General features: G+C 38.4%; 1 protein-coding gene across 4 annotated transcripts in view; it reads right to left on the minus strand.

The window, feature by feature from the left end:
• Positions 1–20385, minus strand: part of ppp1r16b (protein phosphatase 1, regulatory subunit 16B) — a 95465-nt gene that overhangs the window by 56234 nt on the left and 18846 nt on the right. The window lies entirely within an intron of this gene.

Raw genomic sequence — 20385 nt, forward strand, 5'->3', positions numbered from 1 at the left:
TGGAGGAACACACAGAGAGTAAAATCAATAGACAGATCAACACCAAGGCTATTATAGTTAACCAAAACTAACGAAAGAACGAAAACTAGAATTGAAAACAGCATTTCATGAACTGAAATAAAAATGAGCGTTTGTACATGTATTTAATACATAAATATACTGTAAGCCTTTTACAAATATTCACTTCGCACTGCAGGTGTTTGACTCTAACAGCACATCAGAGTCTGTGATGTCATTGGTCAGATTAAGCCAGTCCTCCTCCAATCATCCTCGCTGTTGCTCCCGCCACAAAAACAACGGCTGGACATGACAGCAGCAGGCGATAGCAGTAAATACGACCCGAGCAGACATTTAAAGCATTCATTTTACACATTTGTGTCCGACAATGGGTTTATTTCTGTACGAACTATCCTGATCGCGAACGAATTATTCTTTTTAACCAAATCTTTTAAGTAAACCAGTTGAACTAATTCACCAAATACAACTGAATCTTTTTAAATGATAAATCAGTAAGCACTTATCCAAACTACTTACTTTAATATGCCTTAACATATACATATATATATATATATATATATATATATATATATATATATATATATATATATACACACACACACAAACACACACAATCTCTCACACACACACACATACACACACACACACACACACACACGTACTAGTGCTCACGCTTAATCGCATACAAAATAAGTTTGTTTTGACACAATAAATGTGTGTATGTTACTTATATACAGTTGAAAGCAGAAGTCCACTGTATAAAAGGCACATAAGCATTTAAAAGAAGTCAGATGTTAATGTGATTAAACTTGTTCTCTTTTAGGTAAGTGAGGATGATCACTTGTGTTTCTGTTCTGCTCAATAGCAGAATAATGTGAGAGAGATATTGTTTGAGAAATTGTTTTAACTCTTCTTGAAAGTCAAGTTTACACACAATAAGATTATTCTGCCTCTGATAAAGCTCAGATGATGATGTCAGGGTTTCGGAGGTTTCTGATTGGCTAATTGACAACATTTGAGTTAATGTGAGGCACAACTGTAGAATAGTGTTGAAGGAAAAGCTCAAACACACTGCTTGCTTCTGTGACAACATGGAGAATCAACAAGCCAGAATCAACAACAAAGCCAGATTACCATTAGCTGAATGACACTGGGGAAAGACTGATGTGTGGAGACATGTGCTGTGCTCTGATGGAGCTAAGATTGAACTGTTTGGCCATAATGAGCAGTGTTACATCTGGAGGACAAAGATGAAAGCGCACAAGCCTAGGAACACCATCCCAACTGTGCAGTATGGGGGCGGCAGTGTCATGTTGTGGGGCTGTTCTGCTGCAGGAGGGACTGGTCCACTTCACAGCAGAGATGGCATCATGAAGAAGAACATCATGGAGAAATACTGAAGCAACATCTCAACACATCAGCCAAGACGAGTCACAAATGGCTCTTCCAAACACACCATGAGCCTAAGCACACAGCCAAATGAGTTCACATGTGCTTTAAGGACAACAGAGTGAATGTTTTGGAGTGGCCATCACAAAGCCCTGAACTCAATCCTATAGAGAATGTGTGGGCAGAGTTGAAGAAGTTTGTGTGAGCAAGACAGCCTACAAATCTGACTCAGTTACAGCAATTCTGCAGGAGGAATGAGCCAAAACTCCTGCAAACTATTGTGGAAGCTTGTGGAAGGAGACCCAAAACATCTGACCAAAGTTATACAGTTAAAAAGCAAAGCTAAAATATACCAAGGAAATGTGTGTAAACTATTGACTGACTAGAAATTAATAAAAACAATTCTCTCATTATTCTGGCATTTAGCAAATGTAAATCATTTAATTAATACTAACAGACCTAAAAAAGTAAACGCTTAGTATCATTCACCATCAAACACTTTTAAAATTGGTTATGCTCCTTTTTTAGAGTATATGTAAACTTCTGCTTTCAACTGTATGTATATATATATATATATATATATAGTTGAGGTCAGAATTGTTCGCCTCCCTGTTTATTTTTTCCTCAATTTCTGTTTAATGGAGAGCAGATTTTTTTCAGCACATTTATAATCATAATAGTGTTAATAACTCATCTCTAATAACTGATTTATTTTCTCTTTGTCATGATGACAGTAAATAATATTAGACTAGATATTCTTCAAGACACTTCTATACAGCTTAAAGTGACATGTAAAGGCTTCACGAGGGTAATTAGGGTAACTAGACAGGATAGGGTAATTAGGGCAAGTTATTGTATAATGATGGTTTGTTCTGTAGACTATCGAATAAAAATACATAGTTTAAAAGGGCTAATAATTTTGACCTAAAAATGGTGTTAATAAAATAAGAACTAAATTTATTCTGGCCAAAATAAAACAAATAAGACTTTCTCCAGAAGAACAAATATTATCAGACACACAGTGAACATTTCCTCAATCTGTTCAACATCATTCGGGAAACATTTAAAAAAGTATGTATATAAATGTATATGTGTGTGTGTGTGTGTGTGTGTGTGTGTGTGTGTGTGTGTGTGTGTGTGTGTGTGTGTGTGTGTACTGTCTTTCAAAGCAGTGTTCTGCCGACGGTGGACTCTTCTGCTTTAGATCTCATTCACCTCAAACTCCACATCCCATAATGCACTGAGTCTCCGCATCTCTCACTGCTCTCTCTCTCTCTGTGGGATATCGACAGTGTAGATGCGTCTGTGTGTCTGTGTAAAAGCTGGAGATTTACCGCAGTAAGTCATCAGAGCGGCTGCAAGAGAGACTGGAACCACGAACAGACGCAGATTCATCAACTCTACTGCTGTGCAATCTTCAGTTAGTAAAGTGGACAAAGCTGACACACACACACACACACACACACACACTAGTGTCACATCCTGTCAGCACCAGACGCCATACACACACACAAATAAGTAAATAAATAAAATACAAATAAAACAAACACACAAATAAAAACACACATTCATACATCAAATATACAAACACACACACACACACACACACACACACACACACACACACACACACACACACACATCCATTCACATACACATGTACATGTAAATGTACATGTAAAAATACACACATACACATGTACACAAACAAATCATCACACACACACACACATATGCACAAACACACACATCCATTCACATACACATGTACATACACACAACTGTCACATCCTGTCAGCACCGGACGCTAACGACATACACACACACACACACACACACACACACACACACACACACACACACACACACACAAGTCTCAACATTTCCTGTGCTTATCGCTGAGATCTCCGAATACATAAGGAGAAAGATCAGGTGAAACACACACACTTTCCATCCATAGCCCACGACACACACACACACACTTCCCCTGGCAGACGTCTGTATCTGTCACTCTCGACTTGTGACGTGTGATAATGAGCATGATGAGTTCTGTAATCGGGAGTTCTTCAACACACACTACAGCATTATTTATCAGGACCAGATTCAGATTGTTGCACTGACTGAGTTTAATTTGAAAAGAATCTGGTCTACCACATGCTGAAATATTGTCTGAATATTAATTAGTATTATTAGTATAAGTACATCATTAGTTATTATTATTAATAAATGCCTCTGTAGTTTTCATCATAAGGGTTGGCTCAGGTAATCTCAGCTGATCTTCATTTCTTACTCAATGTTGAATAACTCATTCAAATCAAAGGTTGCAGTTATTTCAGTGATATAACAACTTTTTAATTATAAATAATAAAATGTTGTATTTTTAATGGCGACGCAGTGGCTCAATAGGTAGTGCTGTGGCCTTACAGCAAGAAGGTCTCGGGTTTGAGCCTCGGCTGGGTCAGTTGGTGTTTCTGTGTGGAGTTTGCATGTTCTCCTCGTGTTGGTGTGGGTTGCCCCTGCTAAATTGTCCGTAGTGTATGAGTGTGAATAAGTGTGTGTGTGTGTGTGTGTGTGTGTGTGTGTGTGTGTGTGTGTGGTTGATTCTCAGTACTTGGTTGCAGCTGGAAGGGCATCCGCTGTATAAAACATATGCTGGATAAGTTGGCGGTTCATTCCACTGTGGCGACCCCAGATTAATAAAGGGACTAGGCCAAAAAGAAAATGAATGAATGAATGAATGAATGAATGAATGTATTTTTAACTTGCATAGAGATAGTAGCTGTAATAAATCAGATGTAATCCTGAATTTAACACAGTAACTTTACTAATGAGTTACTGTTTACTAATGAGACTTCACTGTAAAGTGCTTCCTGCTGTACTTTATCATTATTACTTTTGACAAAAAATGAATAAATAAATAAAAAACAAAAATAATAAACATTAGTTTTCTCTGAATACGTGTATACAAATAAGATGTGTTATTATACCAGCCGGAGAGGACGATTTGTCCTATTTCTAGGCAGAATGTTTGTAAAAACTAATGACTTAGTTTTCCTAGGCAGAATGATTTTGGCAGTAAAGTTACTAAAAACATTAAATAAAAAATATTAACTTTTTAACTTTAAGCTTTACAAAGCAAATGTAATAATATAATATAATATAATATAATATAATATAATATAATATAATATAATATAATATAATAAACTGGTGTTTAAAACATTAAAAAACGCTTTTATTTTAGCCGAAATAAAACACACAAGACTTTTTCCAGAAGAACAAATATTATCAGACATACTGTGAAAATATATATATATATATATATATATATATATATATATATATATATATATATATATATACACACACATTTACAAGAGTAAATAAATAAACTCAACGATGAGCTAAAATCATTTCATAATCCTATGAGTAGGCCCACACGGAGTCTGCACACACAGATTTCCACAGATTTTTAGCCCATCACTGATTCTGTTTCTTTACTTGTGTAAATGTGTGTACATTTATATTTATTCAGTTTTTAAATTAATTTCATTAATATTATTGACTAATTTGAAAATATTTATATGATTTATTTACAATACTAGTGTTTTAATAAATACATTATATGAGAGGCTTGCTTTGTTTACCAAATAAAGTGGATCTAATTTGGATTTGTATTGTAAACGTTAAATAATAGTTAAAAAGGGATTATTTTATATTTAATATGTAAAGGTTTTAGTTATCATACTCCAAAAATAATTCAGCATAAATCTGCACAGTTTTAACACAATTCTGCGCAGAAACAGCAAAAAATGTCAGCAGATTCTGTCAGGCCCTAATTATGGGATATATATGCAAGTCTCAGTCCTGGAAAACACACACACACACACACACACACACACACACAGCATCATTACTGTCGTTATTAATGTCATTATGATCCGAGTAATCAGCATCATCTAATATTAAACAGACTGACTGAGACTCAGCAGAGGCCACAGAGGTGTTGAAGTTTATCTGTGTGCTGTCAGGAGTGGAAGCAGCGTTAGTGTAAACTTGGATGTTAGCATCAGTGTGTTAAAGGGCATCTATAATCTAGAGTTACCAGAACACTGATCAAATTCACATGTAGCAGATATAAACATCTGCAGTCTGCAGTTCCTCTTCCGCCTAAATGCATTAATAAGCTTTGTGTCATCTCCTCATACTTCAGTACAATACATCAAATCTTCTGGCCAATCAAATGCTCTCGTGTCTGACAAGCCCCGGCCCCTTCTTCTCATTGGCTGTTTATTTGATGTGTTTGAGCTTAACCATTCCCACTGGCAGAGCTCTGAAAAAACTAAACACTATTGGTTGTTTTTTAAAAAAAGAGGTGGAGCTGCTCTATGCCCCACCCTCTTCATGTTTAGTCGAGATTACGTTAATTGCAAAACTGTTTTGCAGAAGTTTATGGCTATAATGCAAATGATAACACATTGGGTGTGTGTGTGCTATAGTCATCAGTGAGAGTGCAGGTGTGCTGAGAGGACAGCAGCATCAAAAGCAAACACATACACACACATACACAGAGACAGGTCACAGAAACCGCAGCTACTTAAACTTGCCACCAGTTTCAACCAGGACAAAAGCCTCTCACACAATGACTGAAACTCCAATAGCTGAGCTTCATTTCCACATCTGAGCTGCGATAAACAACAAACGCTATTGGCTGATTCATTAAAAAGGGGAGGAGCTACTATATGCTCCATCCTCTCTTCATGCTTCAGTTGAGATTACATCAAACACTGAATAAATAATGGACATTACAAAGCACTTCAGGAGACCGTTAATGAGGGATGGGGAAAATAGAGGACCAGTACTTGCTAGACTGCACATGACATGATGTGTGATCTCATTAAACCTCATCCTCGTATAAGATTCAGGACAGATTAGTAAACATCTCCATGGGATATTTGTGTGTGGAGTTGACGCTAGCGCAGACTAACTATCGTGCTAATGTATAATGTGCAGTGTTAGCACAGGTTAACTGCGGTGTTATTGTATGTGTTAGTACAGGTTAACTGTGTTGCTACTGTATGTGTTATCACAGGTTTACTGTGGCGTCATAGTATAATGTACTGTGTTAGTACAGGTTAACTGTATTGATATGGTTTGTGTTAGCACAATTTAACTGTGTTTCTAAGGTATGTGTTAGCACAGGTTAACTGTGTTGCTATGGTATGTGTTAGCACAGGTTAACTGTGTTGCTATGGTCTGTGTTAGCACAGGTTAACTGTGTTGCTATGGTCTATGTTAGCACAGGTTAACTGTGTTGCTATGGTCTGTGTTAGCACAGGTTAACTGTGTTGCTATGGTCTGTGTTAGCACAGGTTAACTGTGTTGCTATGGTCTGTGTTAGCACAGGTTAACTGTGTTGCTATGGTATGTGTTAGCACAGGTTAACTGTGTTGATATGGTCTGTGTTAGCACAGGTTAACTGTGTTGCTATGGTCTGTGTTAGCACTGGTTAACTGTGTTGCAATTGTATAAAGTGAAGTGTTAGCACAGACTAACTGTGGTGTCATTGTATGTGTTAGCACTGGTTAACTGTGTTCTTATTGTATAATGTGTAGTGTTAGCACAGGTTAACTTTTATAATGTGTAGTGTTAGCACAGGTTAACTGTTATTATTGTTTATGTTAGCACAGGTTAACTGTTATTATTGTTTATGTTAGCACAGGTTAACTGTTATTATTGTTTATGTTAGCACAGGTTAACTGTGTTATTATTGTTTATGTTAGCACAGGTTAACTGTTATTATTGTTTATGTTAGCACAGGTTAACTGTTATTATTGTTTATGTTAGCACAGGTTAACTGTTATTATTGTTTATGTTAGCACAGGTTAACTGTTATTATTGTTTATGTTAGCACAGGTTAACTGTTATTATTGTTTATGTTAGCACAGGTTAACTGTGTTATTATTGTTTATGTTAGCACAGGTTAACTGTTATTATTGTTTATGTTAGCACAGGTTAACTGTTATTATTGTTTATGTTAGCACAGGTTAACTGTTATTATTGTTTATGTTAGCACAGGTTAACTGTTATTATTGTTTATGTTAGCACAGGTTAACTGTTATTATTGTTTATGTTAGCACAGGTTAACTGTGTTATTATTGTATGTGTTAGCACAGGTTAACTGTGTTGTTACTGTTTATGTTAGCACTGGTTAACTGTGTTGTTACTGTTTATGTTAGCACAGGTTAACTGTGTTGTTATTGTATAATGTGCAGTGTTAGCACAGGTAAACTGCGGTGTTATTGTATAATGTGCAGTGTTAGCACAGGTGAACTGCGGTGTTATTGTATGTGTTAGCACAGGTTAACTGCGGTGTTATTGTATAATGTGTAGTGTTAGCACAGGTAACTGCGGTATTATTGTATGTGTTAGCACGGGTTAACTGTGGTGTTATTGTATGTGTTAGCACAGGTTAACTGTGGTGTTATTGTATGTGTTAGCACAGGTTAACTGTGGTGTTATTGTATGTGTTAGCACAGGTTAACTGCTGTGTTATTGTATGTGTTAGCACAGGTTAACTGTTGTGTTATTGTATGTGTTAGCACAGGTTAACTGTGTTGTTATTGTATGTGTTAGCACATGTTAACTGCTGTGTTATTGTATGTGTTAGCACAGGTTAACTGCTGTGTTATTGTATGTGTTAGCACAGGTTAAGTGCTGTGTTATTGTATGTGTTAGCACAGGTTAACTGTGTTGTTATTGTATGTGTTAGCACAGGTTAACTGCTGTGTTATTGTATGTGTTAGCACAGGTTAACTGTGTTGTTATTGTATGTGTCAGCACAGGTTAACTGTGTTGTTATTGTATGTGTTAGCACAGGTTAACTGCGGTGTTATTGTATGTGTTAGCACAGGTTAACTGCTGTGTTATTGTATGTGTTAGCACAGGTTAACTGCAGTGTTAATGTGTGAGGTGTGGACAACGCTGATCTTGTTTAGCTGCAGCAGACACACTCAGGCTCGTTACTGGCTTTAACAACATTAGATCTGGGCAGTGGAGCCACGAGCACTCGCTGATCTAATAAGAAGAGAGGTAATTACATTAGCTGATGCACAAACACACACACATACATCACCTGGAACAAGTTAATAAAGAAATGTCAGGTGCTGGCGGGTCGAGTCGCTGTCAGTCAAACAGTCCAGTGGGAAACTGTAGAAGAGCGGAGATAAGACACACTCTTTTACCACAGAGATAATGAAGACTAGCAGGTCCAGCAGATAACACAGCAGACTCACCACACACAGCCTGAACCATCACAAACCCTTCTGAACCATCATGAACAATCACAAACTATAATGAACCATGATGATGAACATTCTGAATAATCATGAATCATCAAGAAGCATCACAAAACCTTTAAAAACCATTCTAAAACATCATCAAATATTTATAAAAGTCATAAATCACGAATCATAAATAAAGAAACACACAGAGCATCATAAACCACAGGTCCACATTCTGGACCACTAAAGTCATCAAAAACCACCACAAAATATCAAGAAACATTTGCGAATCATTATCAACAATCACAAATCACCACAAACCGTTCTGAATCATCACTAACCAATCTGAATCAGCACAAACCATTCTGAATCATCACAAACCAATCTGAATCATCACAAACCATTCTGAATCATCATCAAGCCTCAAAAACAATCATAAATAATCATGCAACATTCAGAAACATCTTGACCATCGCAGGCTATTCTGAGTATGACAAGTCATCACAAACCAGTCTGAATCACAAATCACGAACAATTCTGAATCATCACAAACTAGAAACACACAGAGCATCATACAATCTGAATCATCACAAACCAGTCTAAATCACAATAAACCATCACAAATCATCACGAACAATTCTGAATCATCATAAACCAATTTGAATCATCATAAACCATTCTGAATCATCACTAACCATTCTGAATTATCATTAACTATACTGAATCATCACGAACCATTCTGAATCATCACTAACCAGTCTTAATCATCACAAACCATTCTGAATCATCACAAACCAATCTGAATCATCACAAACCAATCTGAATCATCACAAACCAATCTGAATCATCACAAACCAATCTGAATCATCACTAACCAATCTGAATCATCACAAACCAATCTGAATCATCACTAACCATTCTGAATCATCACTAACCAGTCTTAATCATCACAAACCATTCTGAATCATCACAAACCAATCTGAATCATCACAAACCAATCTGAATCATCACAAACCAATCTGAATCAGCACAAATCATTCTGAATCATCACAAACCAATCTGAATCATCACAAACCAATCTGAATCATCACAAACCAATCTGAATCATCACTAACCAATCTGAATCATCACTAACCAATCTGAATCATCACTAACCATTCTGAATCATCACAAACCATTCTGAATCAGCACAAACCATTCTGAATCATCACAAACCAATCTGAATCATCACAAACCAATCTGAATCATCACAAACTATTCTGAATCATCACAAACCAATCTGAATCATCACGAACCATTCTGAATCATCACTAACCAGTCTTAATCATCACAAACCATTCTGAATCATCACAAACCAATCTGAATCATCACAAACCAATCTGAATCAGCACAAACCATTCTGAATCATCACAAACCAATCTGAATCATCACAAACCAATCTGAATCATCACAAACCAATCTGAATCATCACTAACCAATCTGAATCATCACAAACCAATCTGAATCATCACAAACCATTCTGAATCATCACTAACCATTCTGAATCATCACAAACCATTCTGAATCATCACAAACCAATCTGAATCATCACAAACCAATCTGAATCAGCACAAACCATTCTGAATCATCACAAACCAATCTGAATCATCACAAACCAATCTGAATCATCACAAACCAATCTGAATCATCACTAACCAATCTGAATCATCACAAACCAATCTGAATCAGCACAAACCATTCTGAATCATCACAAACCAATCTGAATCATCACAAACCAATCTGAATCATCACAAACTATTCTGAATCATCACAAACCAATCTGAATCATCACAAACCATTCTGAATCATCACAAACCAATCTGAATCATCACAAACCAATCTGAATCATCACAAACCAATCTGAATCATCACAAACCAACCTGAATCATCACTAACCAATCTGAATCATCACAAACCAATATGAATCATCACAAACCATTCTGAATCATCACAAACCAGTCTGAATCATCACAAACCAATCTGAATCATCACAAACCAATCTGAATCATCACAAACCAGTCTGAATCATCACAAACCATTCTGAATCACCACAAACCATTCTGAATCAGCACAAACCATTCTGAATCATCACAAACCAACCTGAATCATCACTAACCAATCTGAATCATCACAAACCAATCTGAATCATCACAAACCAGTCTGAATCATCACAAACCAGTCTGAATCATCACAAACCAATCTGAATCATCACAAACCAGTCTGAATCATCACAAACTATTCTGAATCATCACAAACCAATCTGAATCATCACAAACCAGTCTGAAACATCACAAACCAGTCTGAATCATCACAAACTATTCTGAATCATCACAAACCAATCTGAATCATCACAAACCAATCTGAATCATCACAAACCATTCTGAATCATCACAAAACAAAACGGAATCATCACAAACCATTCTGAATCATCACAAACCAGTCTGAATCATCACAAACCAATCTGAATCATCACAAACCAATCTGAATCATCACAAACCAGTCTGAAACATCACAAACCAGTCTGAATCATCACAAACTATTCTGAATCATCACAAACCAATCTGAATCATCACAAACCAATCTGAATCATCACAAACCATTCTGAATCATCACAAACCAATCTGAATCATCACAAACCATTCTGAATCATCACAAACCAGTCTGAATCATCACAAACCAATCTGAATCATCACAAACCATTCTGAATCATCACAAACCAGTCTGAATCATCACAAACCAATCTGAATCATCACAAACCATTCTGAATCATCACAAACCAGTCTGAATCATCACAAACTATTCTGAATCATCACAGACAATTATTAATGATGCGATATCAATAGAAATACTCTTATCACGATACTCAACATCAATATTGCATATGACATATTTTCCAGTATTTTTACACACAAACACACACCTGACAGGGGAGACGGACACGTTTAAGAACAAATGCAGAACTGACAAATGAATAAAACTATTATGATGTATTTTCCACATGATCACTATGAAGAATACTGCGCTGATATACTGACATCAGCTCACAGCTCACCATTCATTCATTCATTCATTCATTCATTTATTTATTCATTCATTTTCTTTTCAGCTTACTCCCTTTACTCATCAGGGGTCGCCACATCGGAATGAACCGCCAACTATTCAAGCATATGTTTTACACAGCGAATGCCCTTCCATCTCCAACTCATCACTGGGAAACACCCATACACCCCCATACACTACAGCCAGTGTAGTTGATCAGTTCCCCTATGGCGCATGTGTTTGGACTGTGGGGAAACCGGAGCACCCGGAGGAAACCCACACCAACACGGGGAGAACATGCAAACTCCACACAGAAACACCATCTGACCCAGCCGAGACTCAAACCAGAGACCTTCTTGCCATTCTATTACACAAAACTAATAAAGCAAGAAATGAGTCACATGATCTCAGAGTCTGCTGCTGATTGGTCAGATTCCGGCAGAGAAACACACTGAACACCAGCTGAGGAGAACCGCTCTCAACATAGGCTTGACCTCTGACCTCCTCATGTGTCGTGCACACATGTGACCCTGAGCTGCTCAAACACACACACACACACACACACACACACACACAAGTACATCTCTCTTAGTGTGTGTGTGTATGTGCTGTATGTAAGTGCAGAGTGTGTGTATTTATGTGTGTGTGTGTGTGTGTGTGTGTGTGTGTGTGTGTGTGTGTGTGTGTGTTTGTGTTTGTGTGTGTGTGTTTCAGATGGGGAATGTACACTTGTTCAGCTTTACAGAATGAAGAGAGTCGGGTCAGAGATCCCACTGAACAGCACACTATACACACACACACACACACACACACACACACAGACACACAAATACACTGTACACACACTCTGCACTTACATACAGCATATACACACACACACACACACACTGTATGCCAGCACACTGCAACTATACACACATTGCACACACATATACCTCATACTGCGCACACACACAATTGAATTCAACTTCACACACACAGTACACACATACTGTACACACACACACACACACACAGTAGACACTATACACGTACTAATATACACAATGCACACCTACACACACACATAAACTGTGCATTGCACACACACACACACTGTACACACAGACCTCACACTGCGCATTCACACACTGTGCACACGCTTTACACTGCACATATCACACATAGTAAACACACACACACACAGAATGCACACATACTTCAAACACATACTGTACAAAGACACGCTGCCAACACATACTGTACACACACACACACACACACACACACACTCATGCTGGAGGACAAGAGCTCAGTTTTTGCTTGAGTCTGAACTGCAGAGCCACAACTAGGACACCAAACCCAGCCTGAACACACACCACTGTCAAGGACTTCAGAGAGTGAGTGAGTGAGTGTGTGTGTGTGTGTGTGTGTGTGTGTGTGTGTGTGTGTGTGAGAGAGAGAGAGAGAGAGAAAGAGTGTGGTGTGTGTATGAGAGAGAGAGAGAGAGAGAGAATATGTGTGTTTGTGTATGCATGTATCAGAAAGAGAGAAAAAGTGTGTGTGTGTGCGCGCGCGCTCAGGCTGTTTCTGGGTCAGTGTATCCCCAGTTATCAGCCAAATCAGGCCAGCTATAGAAAGACACAGAAGAAGAGAAGAGCAGCAGAGCGTCCCGCAGGGGTCAGAGGTCACCACAGCTTTACCCAGAGGTCAGAGGATGACCAGCACTGACAGCTGACAGTCAGAAACACACCAGCAGCAGCCATGACCTGCAGAAACACACCACGATCAATAATAAACACAGGCTGCGTCTCAACACAATCACACAGCAGCACCAGAGGGTGTTCAACAGTCAGCGGTGTGCACTAGTAAGGGCTTCAGGTCTCTCAGGAGAAACAGTATGAGGTCTCAGGTCTCCTACAATCAGGCATCGGCCCAAACGGACTCATGGACATCATGGAGAAACACTGCGATCACGCGGTCTGTGCTTCAAATTGTAGTGCACGTCTACTCTGTGTTGTGCAGTAGATTAAAGATGCGCTGCTGCTTATAATCTGGATTCAGATTTATTCTCGTTAAGCAACTCAAATTAAGCGAAGTTTATTTATAAAGTAATGTTAAGAAGATCTCGTGCTTATGATTGATCACAGCCGGTCCTGCATTATTCACTTTATAATTGACCAATCAGACGATTCCTAATCCACTATAAATACCCTCAGCTCCATATCACAGCCATCTTCCCTGTGAAGAATCCCCCCTTCCACCCCTACTCCTCCTCCTTCCCTAGATGGTGGCACGATGGCCCATTGGTAATCACTGTTGCCCCACAGCAAGAACGTCAATGGTTCTAGTCCTTACCAATCCAGCTAACATTTCTGTGCGAAGTTCTCCCCATGTTTGCATGAGTTTCCCCCGGGTTACCCGGTTTCCTCCCACCATCCAGAAACATGCAGCTTAAGTTAATTGACTAATCCACATCAGCACCATAGACATGCTGCTAGTCATTAGTTCTCTCTTAAGAGCGATCACTATCTGTTCACTAGCTACTACAGCAGGGGAGTTCTCCACATCTACCTGAGCTCAAACTCCCCTCTCACCCTGCAAATGGGAGGTAGCCCTGAGCTCAAGGATCTTATGAGCTCAGGGCTCTCTCCCGGGACAGCATGCCAAACACGCTTTATAATCAACCATCAGCTGAGGGTGAACTACTGAAAGGTAATCAAAAACTGTGACTTATATTCATATTCGGATAGATACCATTCGTGACCTTCATTGTTATTATTTTTTGCTGCCAGCTTTGAAATTTAGGGTGGGCCAAATGACATTTGCAATGGCTCCAAAAAATAGTTTATATATAAAAAAAGTGTCTATTTTGCTATTTTAAAGGTAATAAAAATAATGTATTGCATTTTTTGTCTGATAGCTTTTCATCTGAGTCTGTTTCAGCTGATGTTTGATGATCAGAATCTGCAGAATAAATAAAGCGTCTGAAGCTGAACTCTGGAACTGAGACTCAGTGCAAACCAACACATATCAGTGATTCAGCATCTACATTAATCATGTTGAAGAGCTGTAATGTGTGTTCATCAGAGTATAGAGCTCAGCATTGTGCTGGAGTGCAGTGAGTGCTCTATTCTGTGCTGCTGGATGGCTGTGTTCACATTTCTGTCCTTTTTCCTCTGCGGCAAACAGCCAAACTGCTCATCACTGCGTATCTTGTCATGTAGCGTGTTGTCAGGACACAGGGTTATAATATAACCTGCTAATGTTTACACTCGTAATATTTATATTATTTGCTGATTAATAACCTCATGTGGAACTCTGAATCTGCGTCTCATTTCAGAGTCTGCTACTGTCCACCAGAGGGCGCATTTCAGTCACGGACACACACTTTGAGAATCTTCCTGACTGAATAAATAAATACGCTGTTTTCCACCATCTGGCAACCCGAGTGCTGAAATATAATTGGCTGCACTGGCATTGAGCAGGTTACATGACCACAACAAAGACAGCCGCTCCGGCACGTAACACACATGTTCACAGCAGAATATCTGACTCCAGCATTGTTTATCAGATGATCAAGACAGCTCACTGAGCATGATTCTGAAACATCTGCACACATATGATGCTGTTTATATACTTTAGAAGAGATAAAAACTCACATACAGCAGCTTTAAAGAGACACTAATGACAAATAGTTTGTTCCACTGAAAACATGATCACCAGAAAATATTCATGAAAATGATGCCGGGCTGAAACTTGCTAAAGAACACTGAATAATAGGGCCTTTACTGTTTCCAGCTGCTGAAGTTTGCCCTGCGCGCTTGCAGTTTTTAAGAAACTTCTTTGGTGCGTCAATCATGTCAATGCTATTATTCAAAAAGGTGATGATTCGCACTCGTCAAGTAATTGCTTCTGCTCTTATTTTAAAGAATGTATGAAAAATAAATAAAACAGTAAAAAGCAATTACTTGATGAGTGCGAATCATTACCTTTTGGAATAAGCATCAATGTTTACACCCATGACACAGTTTTAAAATCTGAATTAGAAACAATTAATCTGAAAATATATTGAACCTCATTCATTCATTCATTTTCTTTTCGGCTTAGTGCCTTAATTAATCAGGGATCGCCACAGCGGATTGAACCACCAACTTATGCAGCATATGTTTAATGCACCAGATGCCCTTCCAGCTGCAACCCAGTACTAGGAAACAGCCAACAGACTCATTCACTCACACACTACGGCCAGTTTAGTTGATCAGTTCCCCTATAGCGCATGTGTTTGGACTGTGGGGGAAACCGGAGCACCCGGGGGAAACCCACGCCAACATGGGGAGAACATGCAAACTCCACACAGAAAACTAGCATTTTTCTAACCAAATGTTTTACGCTTATAAATATCGTTATATCGCAATACTTAACAATAATATTGCACATTTTTGCAGGATCGTGCATGAGCAAACCCCAGTTACAGAAGTGCTGCTTTAAACCAATAACATGCAGGAAAATGAAAAGCCAGAGAGAGTTAAAGTGATGTGAGGGATTACAGCAGACAGACTGTGGAAAACCTGTGTGAGGAGGAAAAGCTTGTGTGTGTTTGTTTTGTCTATTTCAGGCCGTCCAGTGACCGCAGCTGGACATCACACACACACACACACACACACACACACACAGTGCGCTGACATCACTAAAGCCGCTCGTTTAGGAAAAAGATTGTCCATTTATTTTTGAAAGATGTGACCACGCCAAACCCTACACACACACACACTCTCACACACACACACACACACACACACACACTCACACACACACACACACACACACACACACACACACACACACACACACTATTGTTTCAACTTCGACATGAATGACGCCACGTAAAACACAGACAGAACAGTAAACACACGTACAGTACAACCGAGTGTAAAACACTGAAAACATTCAATACATGAACAACTGAAACCAATGAAGACATCCTGATTCATCAATGTGTAAACCTCATTTCTATGAGTGTTTATTTATTCATTTATTCGTTAATTTGTTGTGTTTATAGAGTGGAGGAACTATGACGTCACTTTGTAGGCTAATCGGCTGCTAGCATAAAACTGGTTCCCTCGTGAAAATCCCTATAGGATTTTCCCATAGGCTTTTCGAAGATAGCAACTAATAAGTTCTGTGTTCAAACACAGTTCATTACACTTACACGTTTTGTCCAGCCGGATAATACAACTTTGAGCACTTTTGGATCTTAAATGCAAACGCAAGAGTTAAAAAACTAACATTAGGCTATAAACGGACTACAGAGCCTTCAGGACGCGCGCCTGTGACGTCAGCCTCACCCTGCTACAGACAACTTATCAAGCTTATTTTTAGAAATAATGTCCATGACAAAGAGTTAATCTCTCTGTTTATAATATTATGATCCACTAAATATATAATAGACAAATAAATACGCAAAAACACATAGACCTACGTGCCTTTTGGACCGTTTTTACGTGGGAAATACATCTGTTTTGCTTTGCTGTTGTTCTTTGTGTTCTAAAAGTTTTAAAACTGCGTCTATAAATCTGCCTATACAGTATTTTCATAAGACATTTAAATAAGTGTATCGCTCGCACACACAGCCTGCTTACCTTAACAGATGACAGAAATGAGGCGTGAGGAGGAACAAGTCTATCAAATGCCTGCTAGTTCCATCATCATGGACACAGAGTCACATCTGCTATACGTTTTATGGAGGAGTGTAAATATTGCTGTTATGACAGAGTTAAATGTGTTCAGATAAAGAAAAAACCCGACGAAAAATCCCTTGATCACATTAAAATGACAGTTAATATGTCTGTATTTTTACACATTTATTGACACGTTTGCATTACTGAGGGCAGGAGAGAGACAGGCTGCTGCACTGGTGAGCATCTTCATAATATCGTTTAATTAAAATGAATTATCAACAAATGAATCTGTCTCGACAGCCTTTACATGTGAAGACATTATCTATACACAATCTGAACTTCCAATTAGAAAAACACTACAAACTATAAATACTATTCATGAAAATACCTAAAATCACAGATAAATCCAAATGCCCGTAACAAGCGTGCTGCACTCCAGACCAGATCAGCTCAGTGACGTATAATGTCTCCGACGCCGCCTGTAGTCCCATTTAGCAACTTGATAGCAGCCGTCTTTTTAAAGAAGCATGGCCAAATTAAAAATTCAAGAGTGTGCTGTAACTGATGTGTTTTATGTCGTAGAACAAAACGTGAAAGTATTTTGAGTTTGTGTTAGCCACGAACCTTATTTAAGCGATTTTACTGAAACCCCATTGAAAAAACCCTATTGACTTTGGGACGAGGGAACCGGAACTGCTAAAATGCTAACTCGCTTCCGGGTTTTTGCAGACAAATTGACGTCATAGTTCCTCCACTCTATTTGAATATATTAATGTATTTTATTTATGTAATGTATTTTATTAACTGTTTGCATTTTTGTTGTTTATTTATTTTATTTATTCATTCATTTTAATTTGATTTTTGCTTTGTTTCTGCTTTACGCCATACCTTCAGCATTGGCTATATTCATGACAACACTTGTACTAAGTATTAACAATGTTCCTTTAAGGCAGGGTTGTGCAGACTCGGTCATCGAGGGCCGGTGTTCTGCAAAGTCTAGTTCCAATCAGATTCTCCACCAAGATTGTTGTGGATTACTTGAGAAGAGCAGCGTGATCTGATAAACCATTATCCAGAGGATGATCATGTGTAGAGCAGCCATCACTGAGGTTGGTGTCATGATCTCGTTCTCTTCCAGTGCGCATTAGCTCAGGCAGACTGAAAACATGCTGATTTTGTTTGATTTGAACGTTTAGAAATGACGAGTTATTGTTTAATTTTATTGGTGGCTCCTAATGAGTAATGTTATCATAAGCTTGGCTAACAGTTCTGGAGAATGTGATGTTTCCCCATTCATACAGAATGACTGAGCATACTGACGAGAGACCTTTTAAGCTTTAAAGCACCCGCTTCTAATGTTATTACTGTATTGAATGGGCATTATCAGTGGTTATCAGCTGATAGATATGGGCCAGTAGGGGCCTTCTGGGTCAACTGGTAGTCTCAGAATGCTGTTATCATCCATATATCATTTACAATCATAACTGTTTCTTAATAATCCTGCACTGTACAAAACTAATATACAAATAACTGGCTTGCATGGTTTGGGTAGAGCTCCGCATGGATGGATTTGCTCTCCAGCGTTTAGACCCTCAGTAGTGATTATTAAAACACACTGAACTGAACTGAGCTGAACTTAAACACTAAAAACTGAACTACACTGTTCTAATTTACTATGACCATTTATGTGAAGATGCACAGTCTACATTGTAAAAGCGCTATACAAATAAAGCTGAATTGAATTGAATAACAACAAATAATTACAACAAATAATGCAAACAATCACTAAAACAGGTCGTTTTCTGACACGTTTCTTTGAGCTCCACTTGAGAACTGAACCGAACTGATTTGTTGATGATCTCTGATGACTTTTTCCTAGAACTCTTGAGTCTGGATCAAACTCAGAAATTAATAATCTCTTCACATTCAGTTCAACCATTAAAGATTAATCCCACAATTAAACATTCACATCAGACTCCATCAAAACCATTACAGAGGAATATATGATGACACTTTAAATAGAAAACTAAAATAACTACACTCAATTCATGACAAAATGCTGAATTAATGGGTCACACACACACACAAAAACACACAATCAAAATCACACACACAAATGCGCACACACACAAAAAAAACACACAATCAAAATCACAAACGCAAATGCGCACACACAAACACACCACAACACATTCGCAGACACACACACATTCTAACAAACAACACAGGCACACTGACAAACAAATGCACAAACACAAAAACACACTCCCAGACACACACACAAACTCAAACACACACTCTAATGTACAAACATACACAATCACAAACACCATACAGAAACACACACACATATGCTCAAACACAGACACACACAAGACACTCGCACACACCAACACAAACACACACACACACACACACCGCTCTTCTAAATGTCAAATTAAACTGAACACACACACACACACACCGGTTGGTCGGCCGGCCGCTCTCTGTAGATTTACTGCTAATTAAAGAGTGGATGATGAGAACGCTCGGCCTCTCAGACAGCAGAGCATGCTGGGAAATAATGTCTGTTTTTAAGTGTCTCCTGCATTGAGAGTAGCGACTGCGCTTCATTCACGTTTCACACTCAGACGATGCTTAGATTAGTTAGAGATGAGCAGATCCAGGAGGCTGCTATCATAGAATAAAGCCTGACAGGGTTATCAGCAGCGGCTCTAGCAGACTGAAGCCTTTATTCTGAGATAACCACCCACTGGATCTGCTTTATCCTGATTATTACACAGACTGGACACAAAACACAAACATCAGACACAAAACATGAACATCAGACACAAAACACAAACATCAGACACAAAACATGAACATCAGACACAAAACACAAACATCAGACACAAAACACAAACATCAGACACAAAATACGAAAGTCAGACACAAAACACAAACATCAGACACAAAACACA

The sequence above is a fragment of the Danio rerio genome, chromosome 6 (genome assembly GCF_049306965.1).
Source record: "Danio rerio strain Tuebingen ecotype United States chromosome 6, GRCz12tu, whole genome shotgun sequence".
Taxonomy (NCBI): domain Eukaryota; kingdom Metazoa; phylum Chordata; class Actinopteri; order Cypriniformes; family Danionidae; genus Danio; species Danio rerio.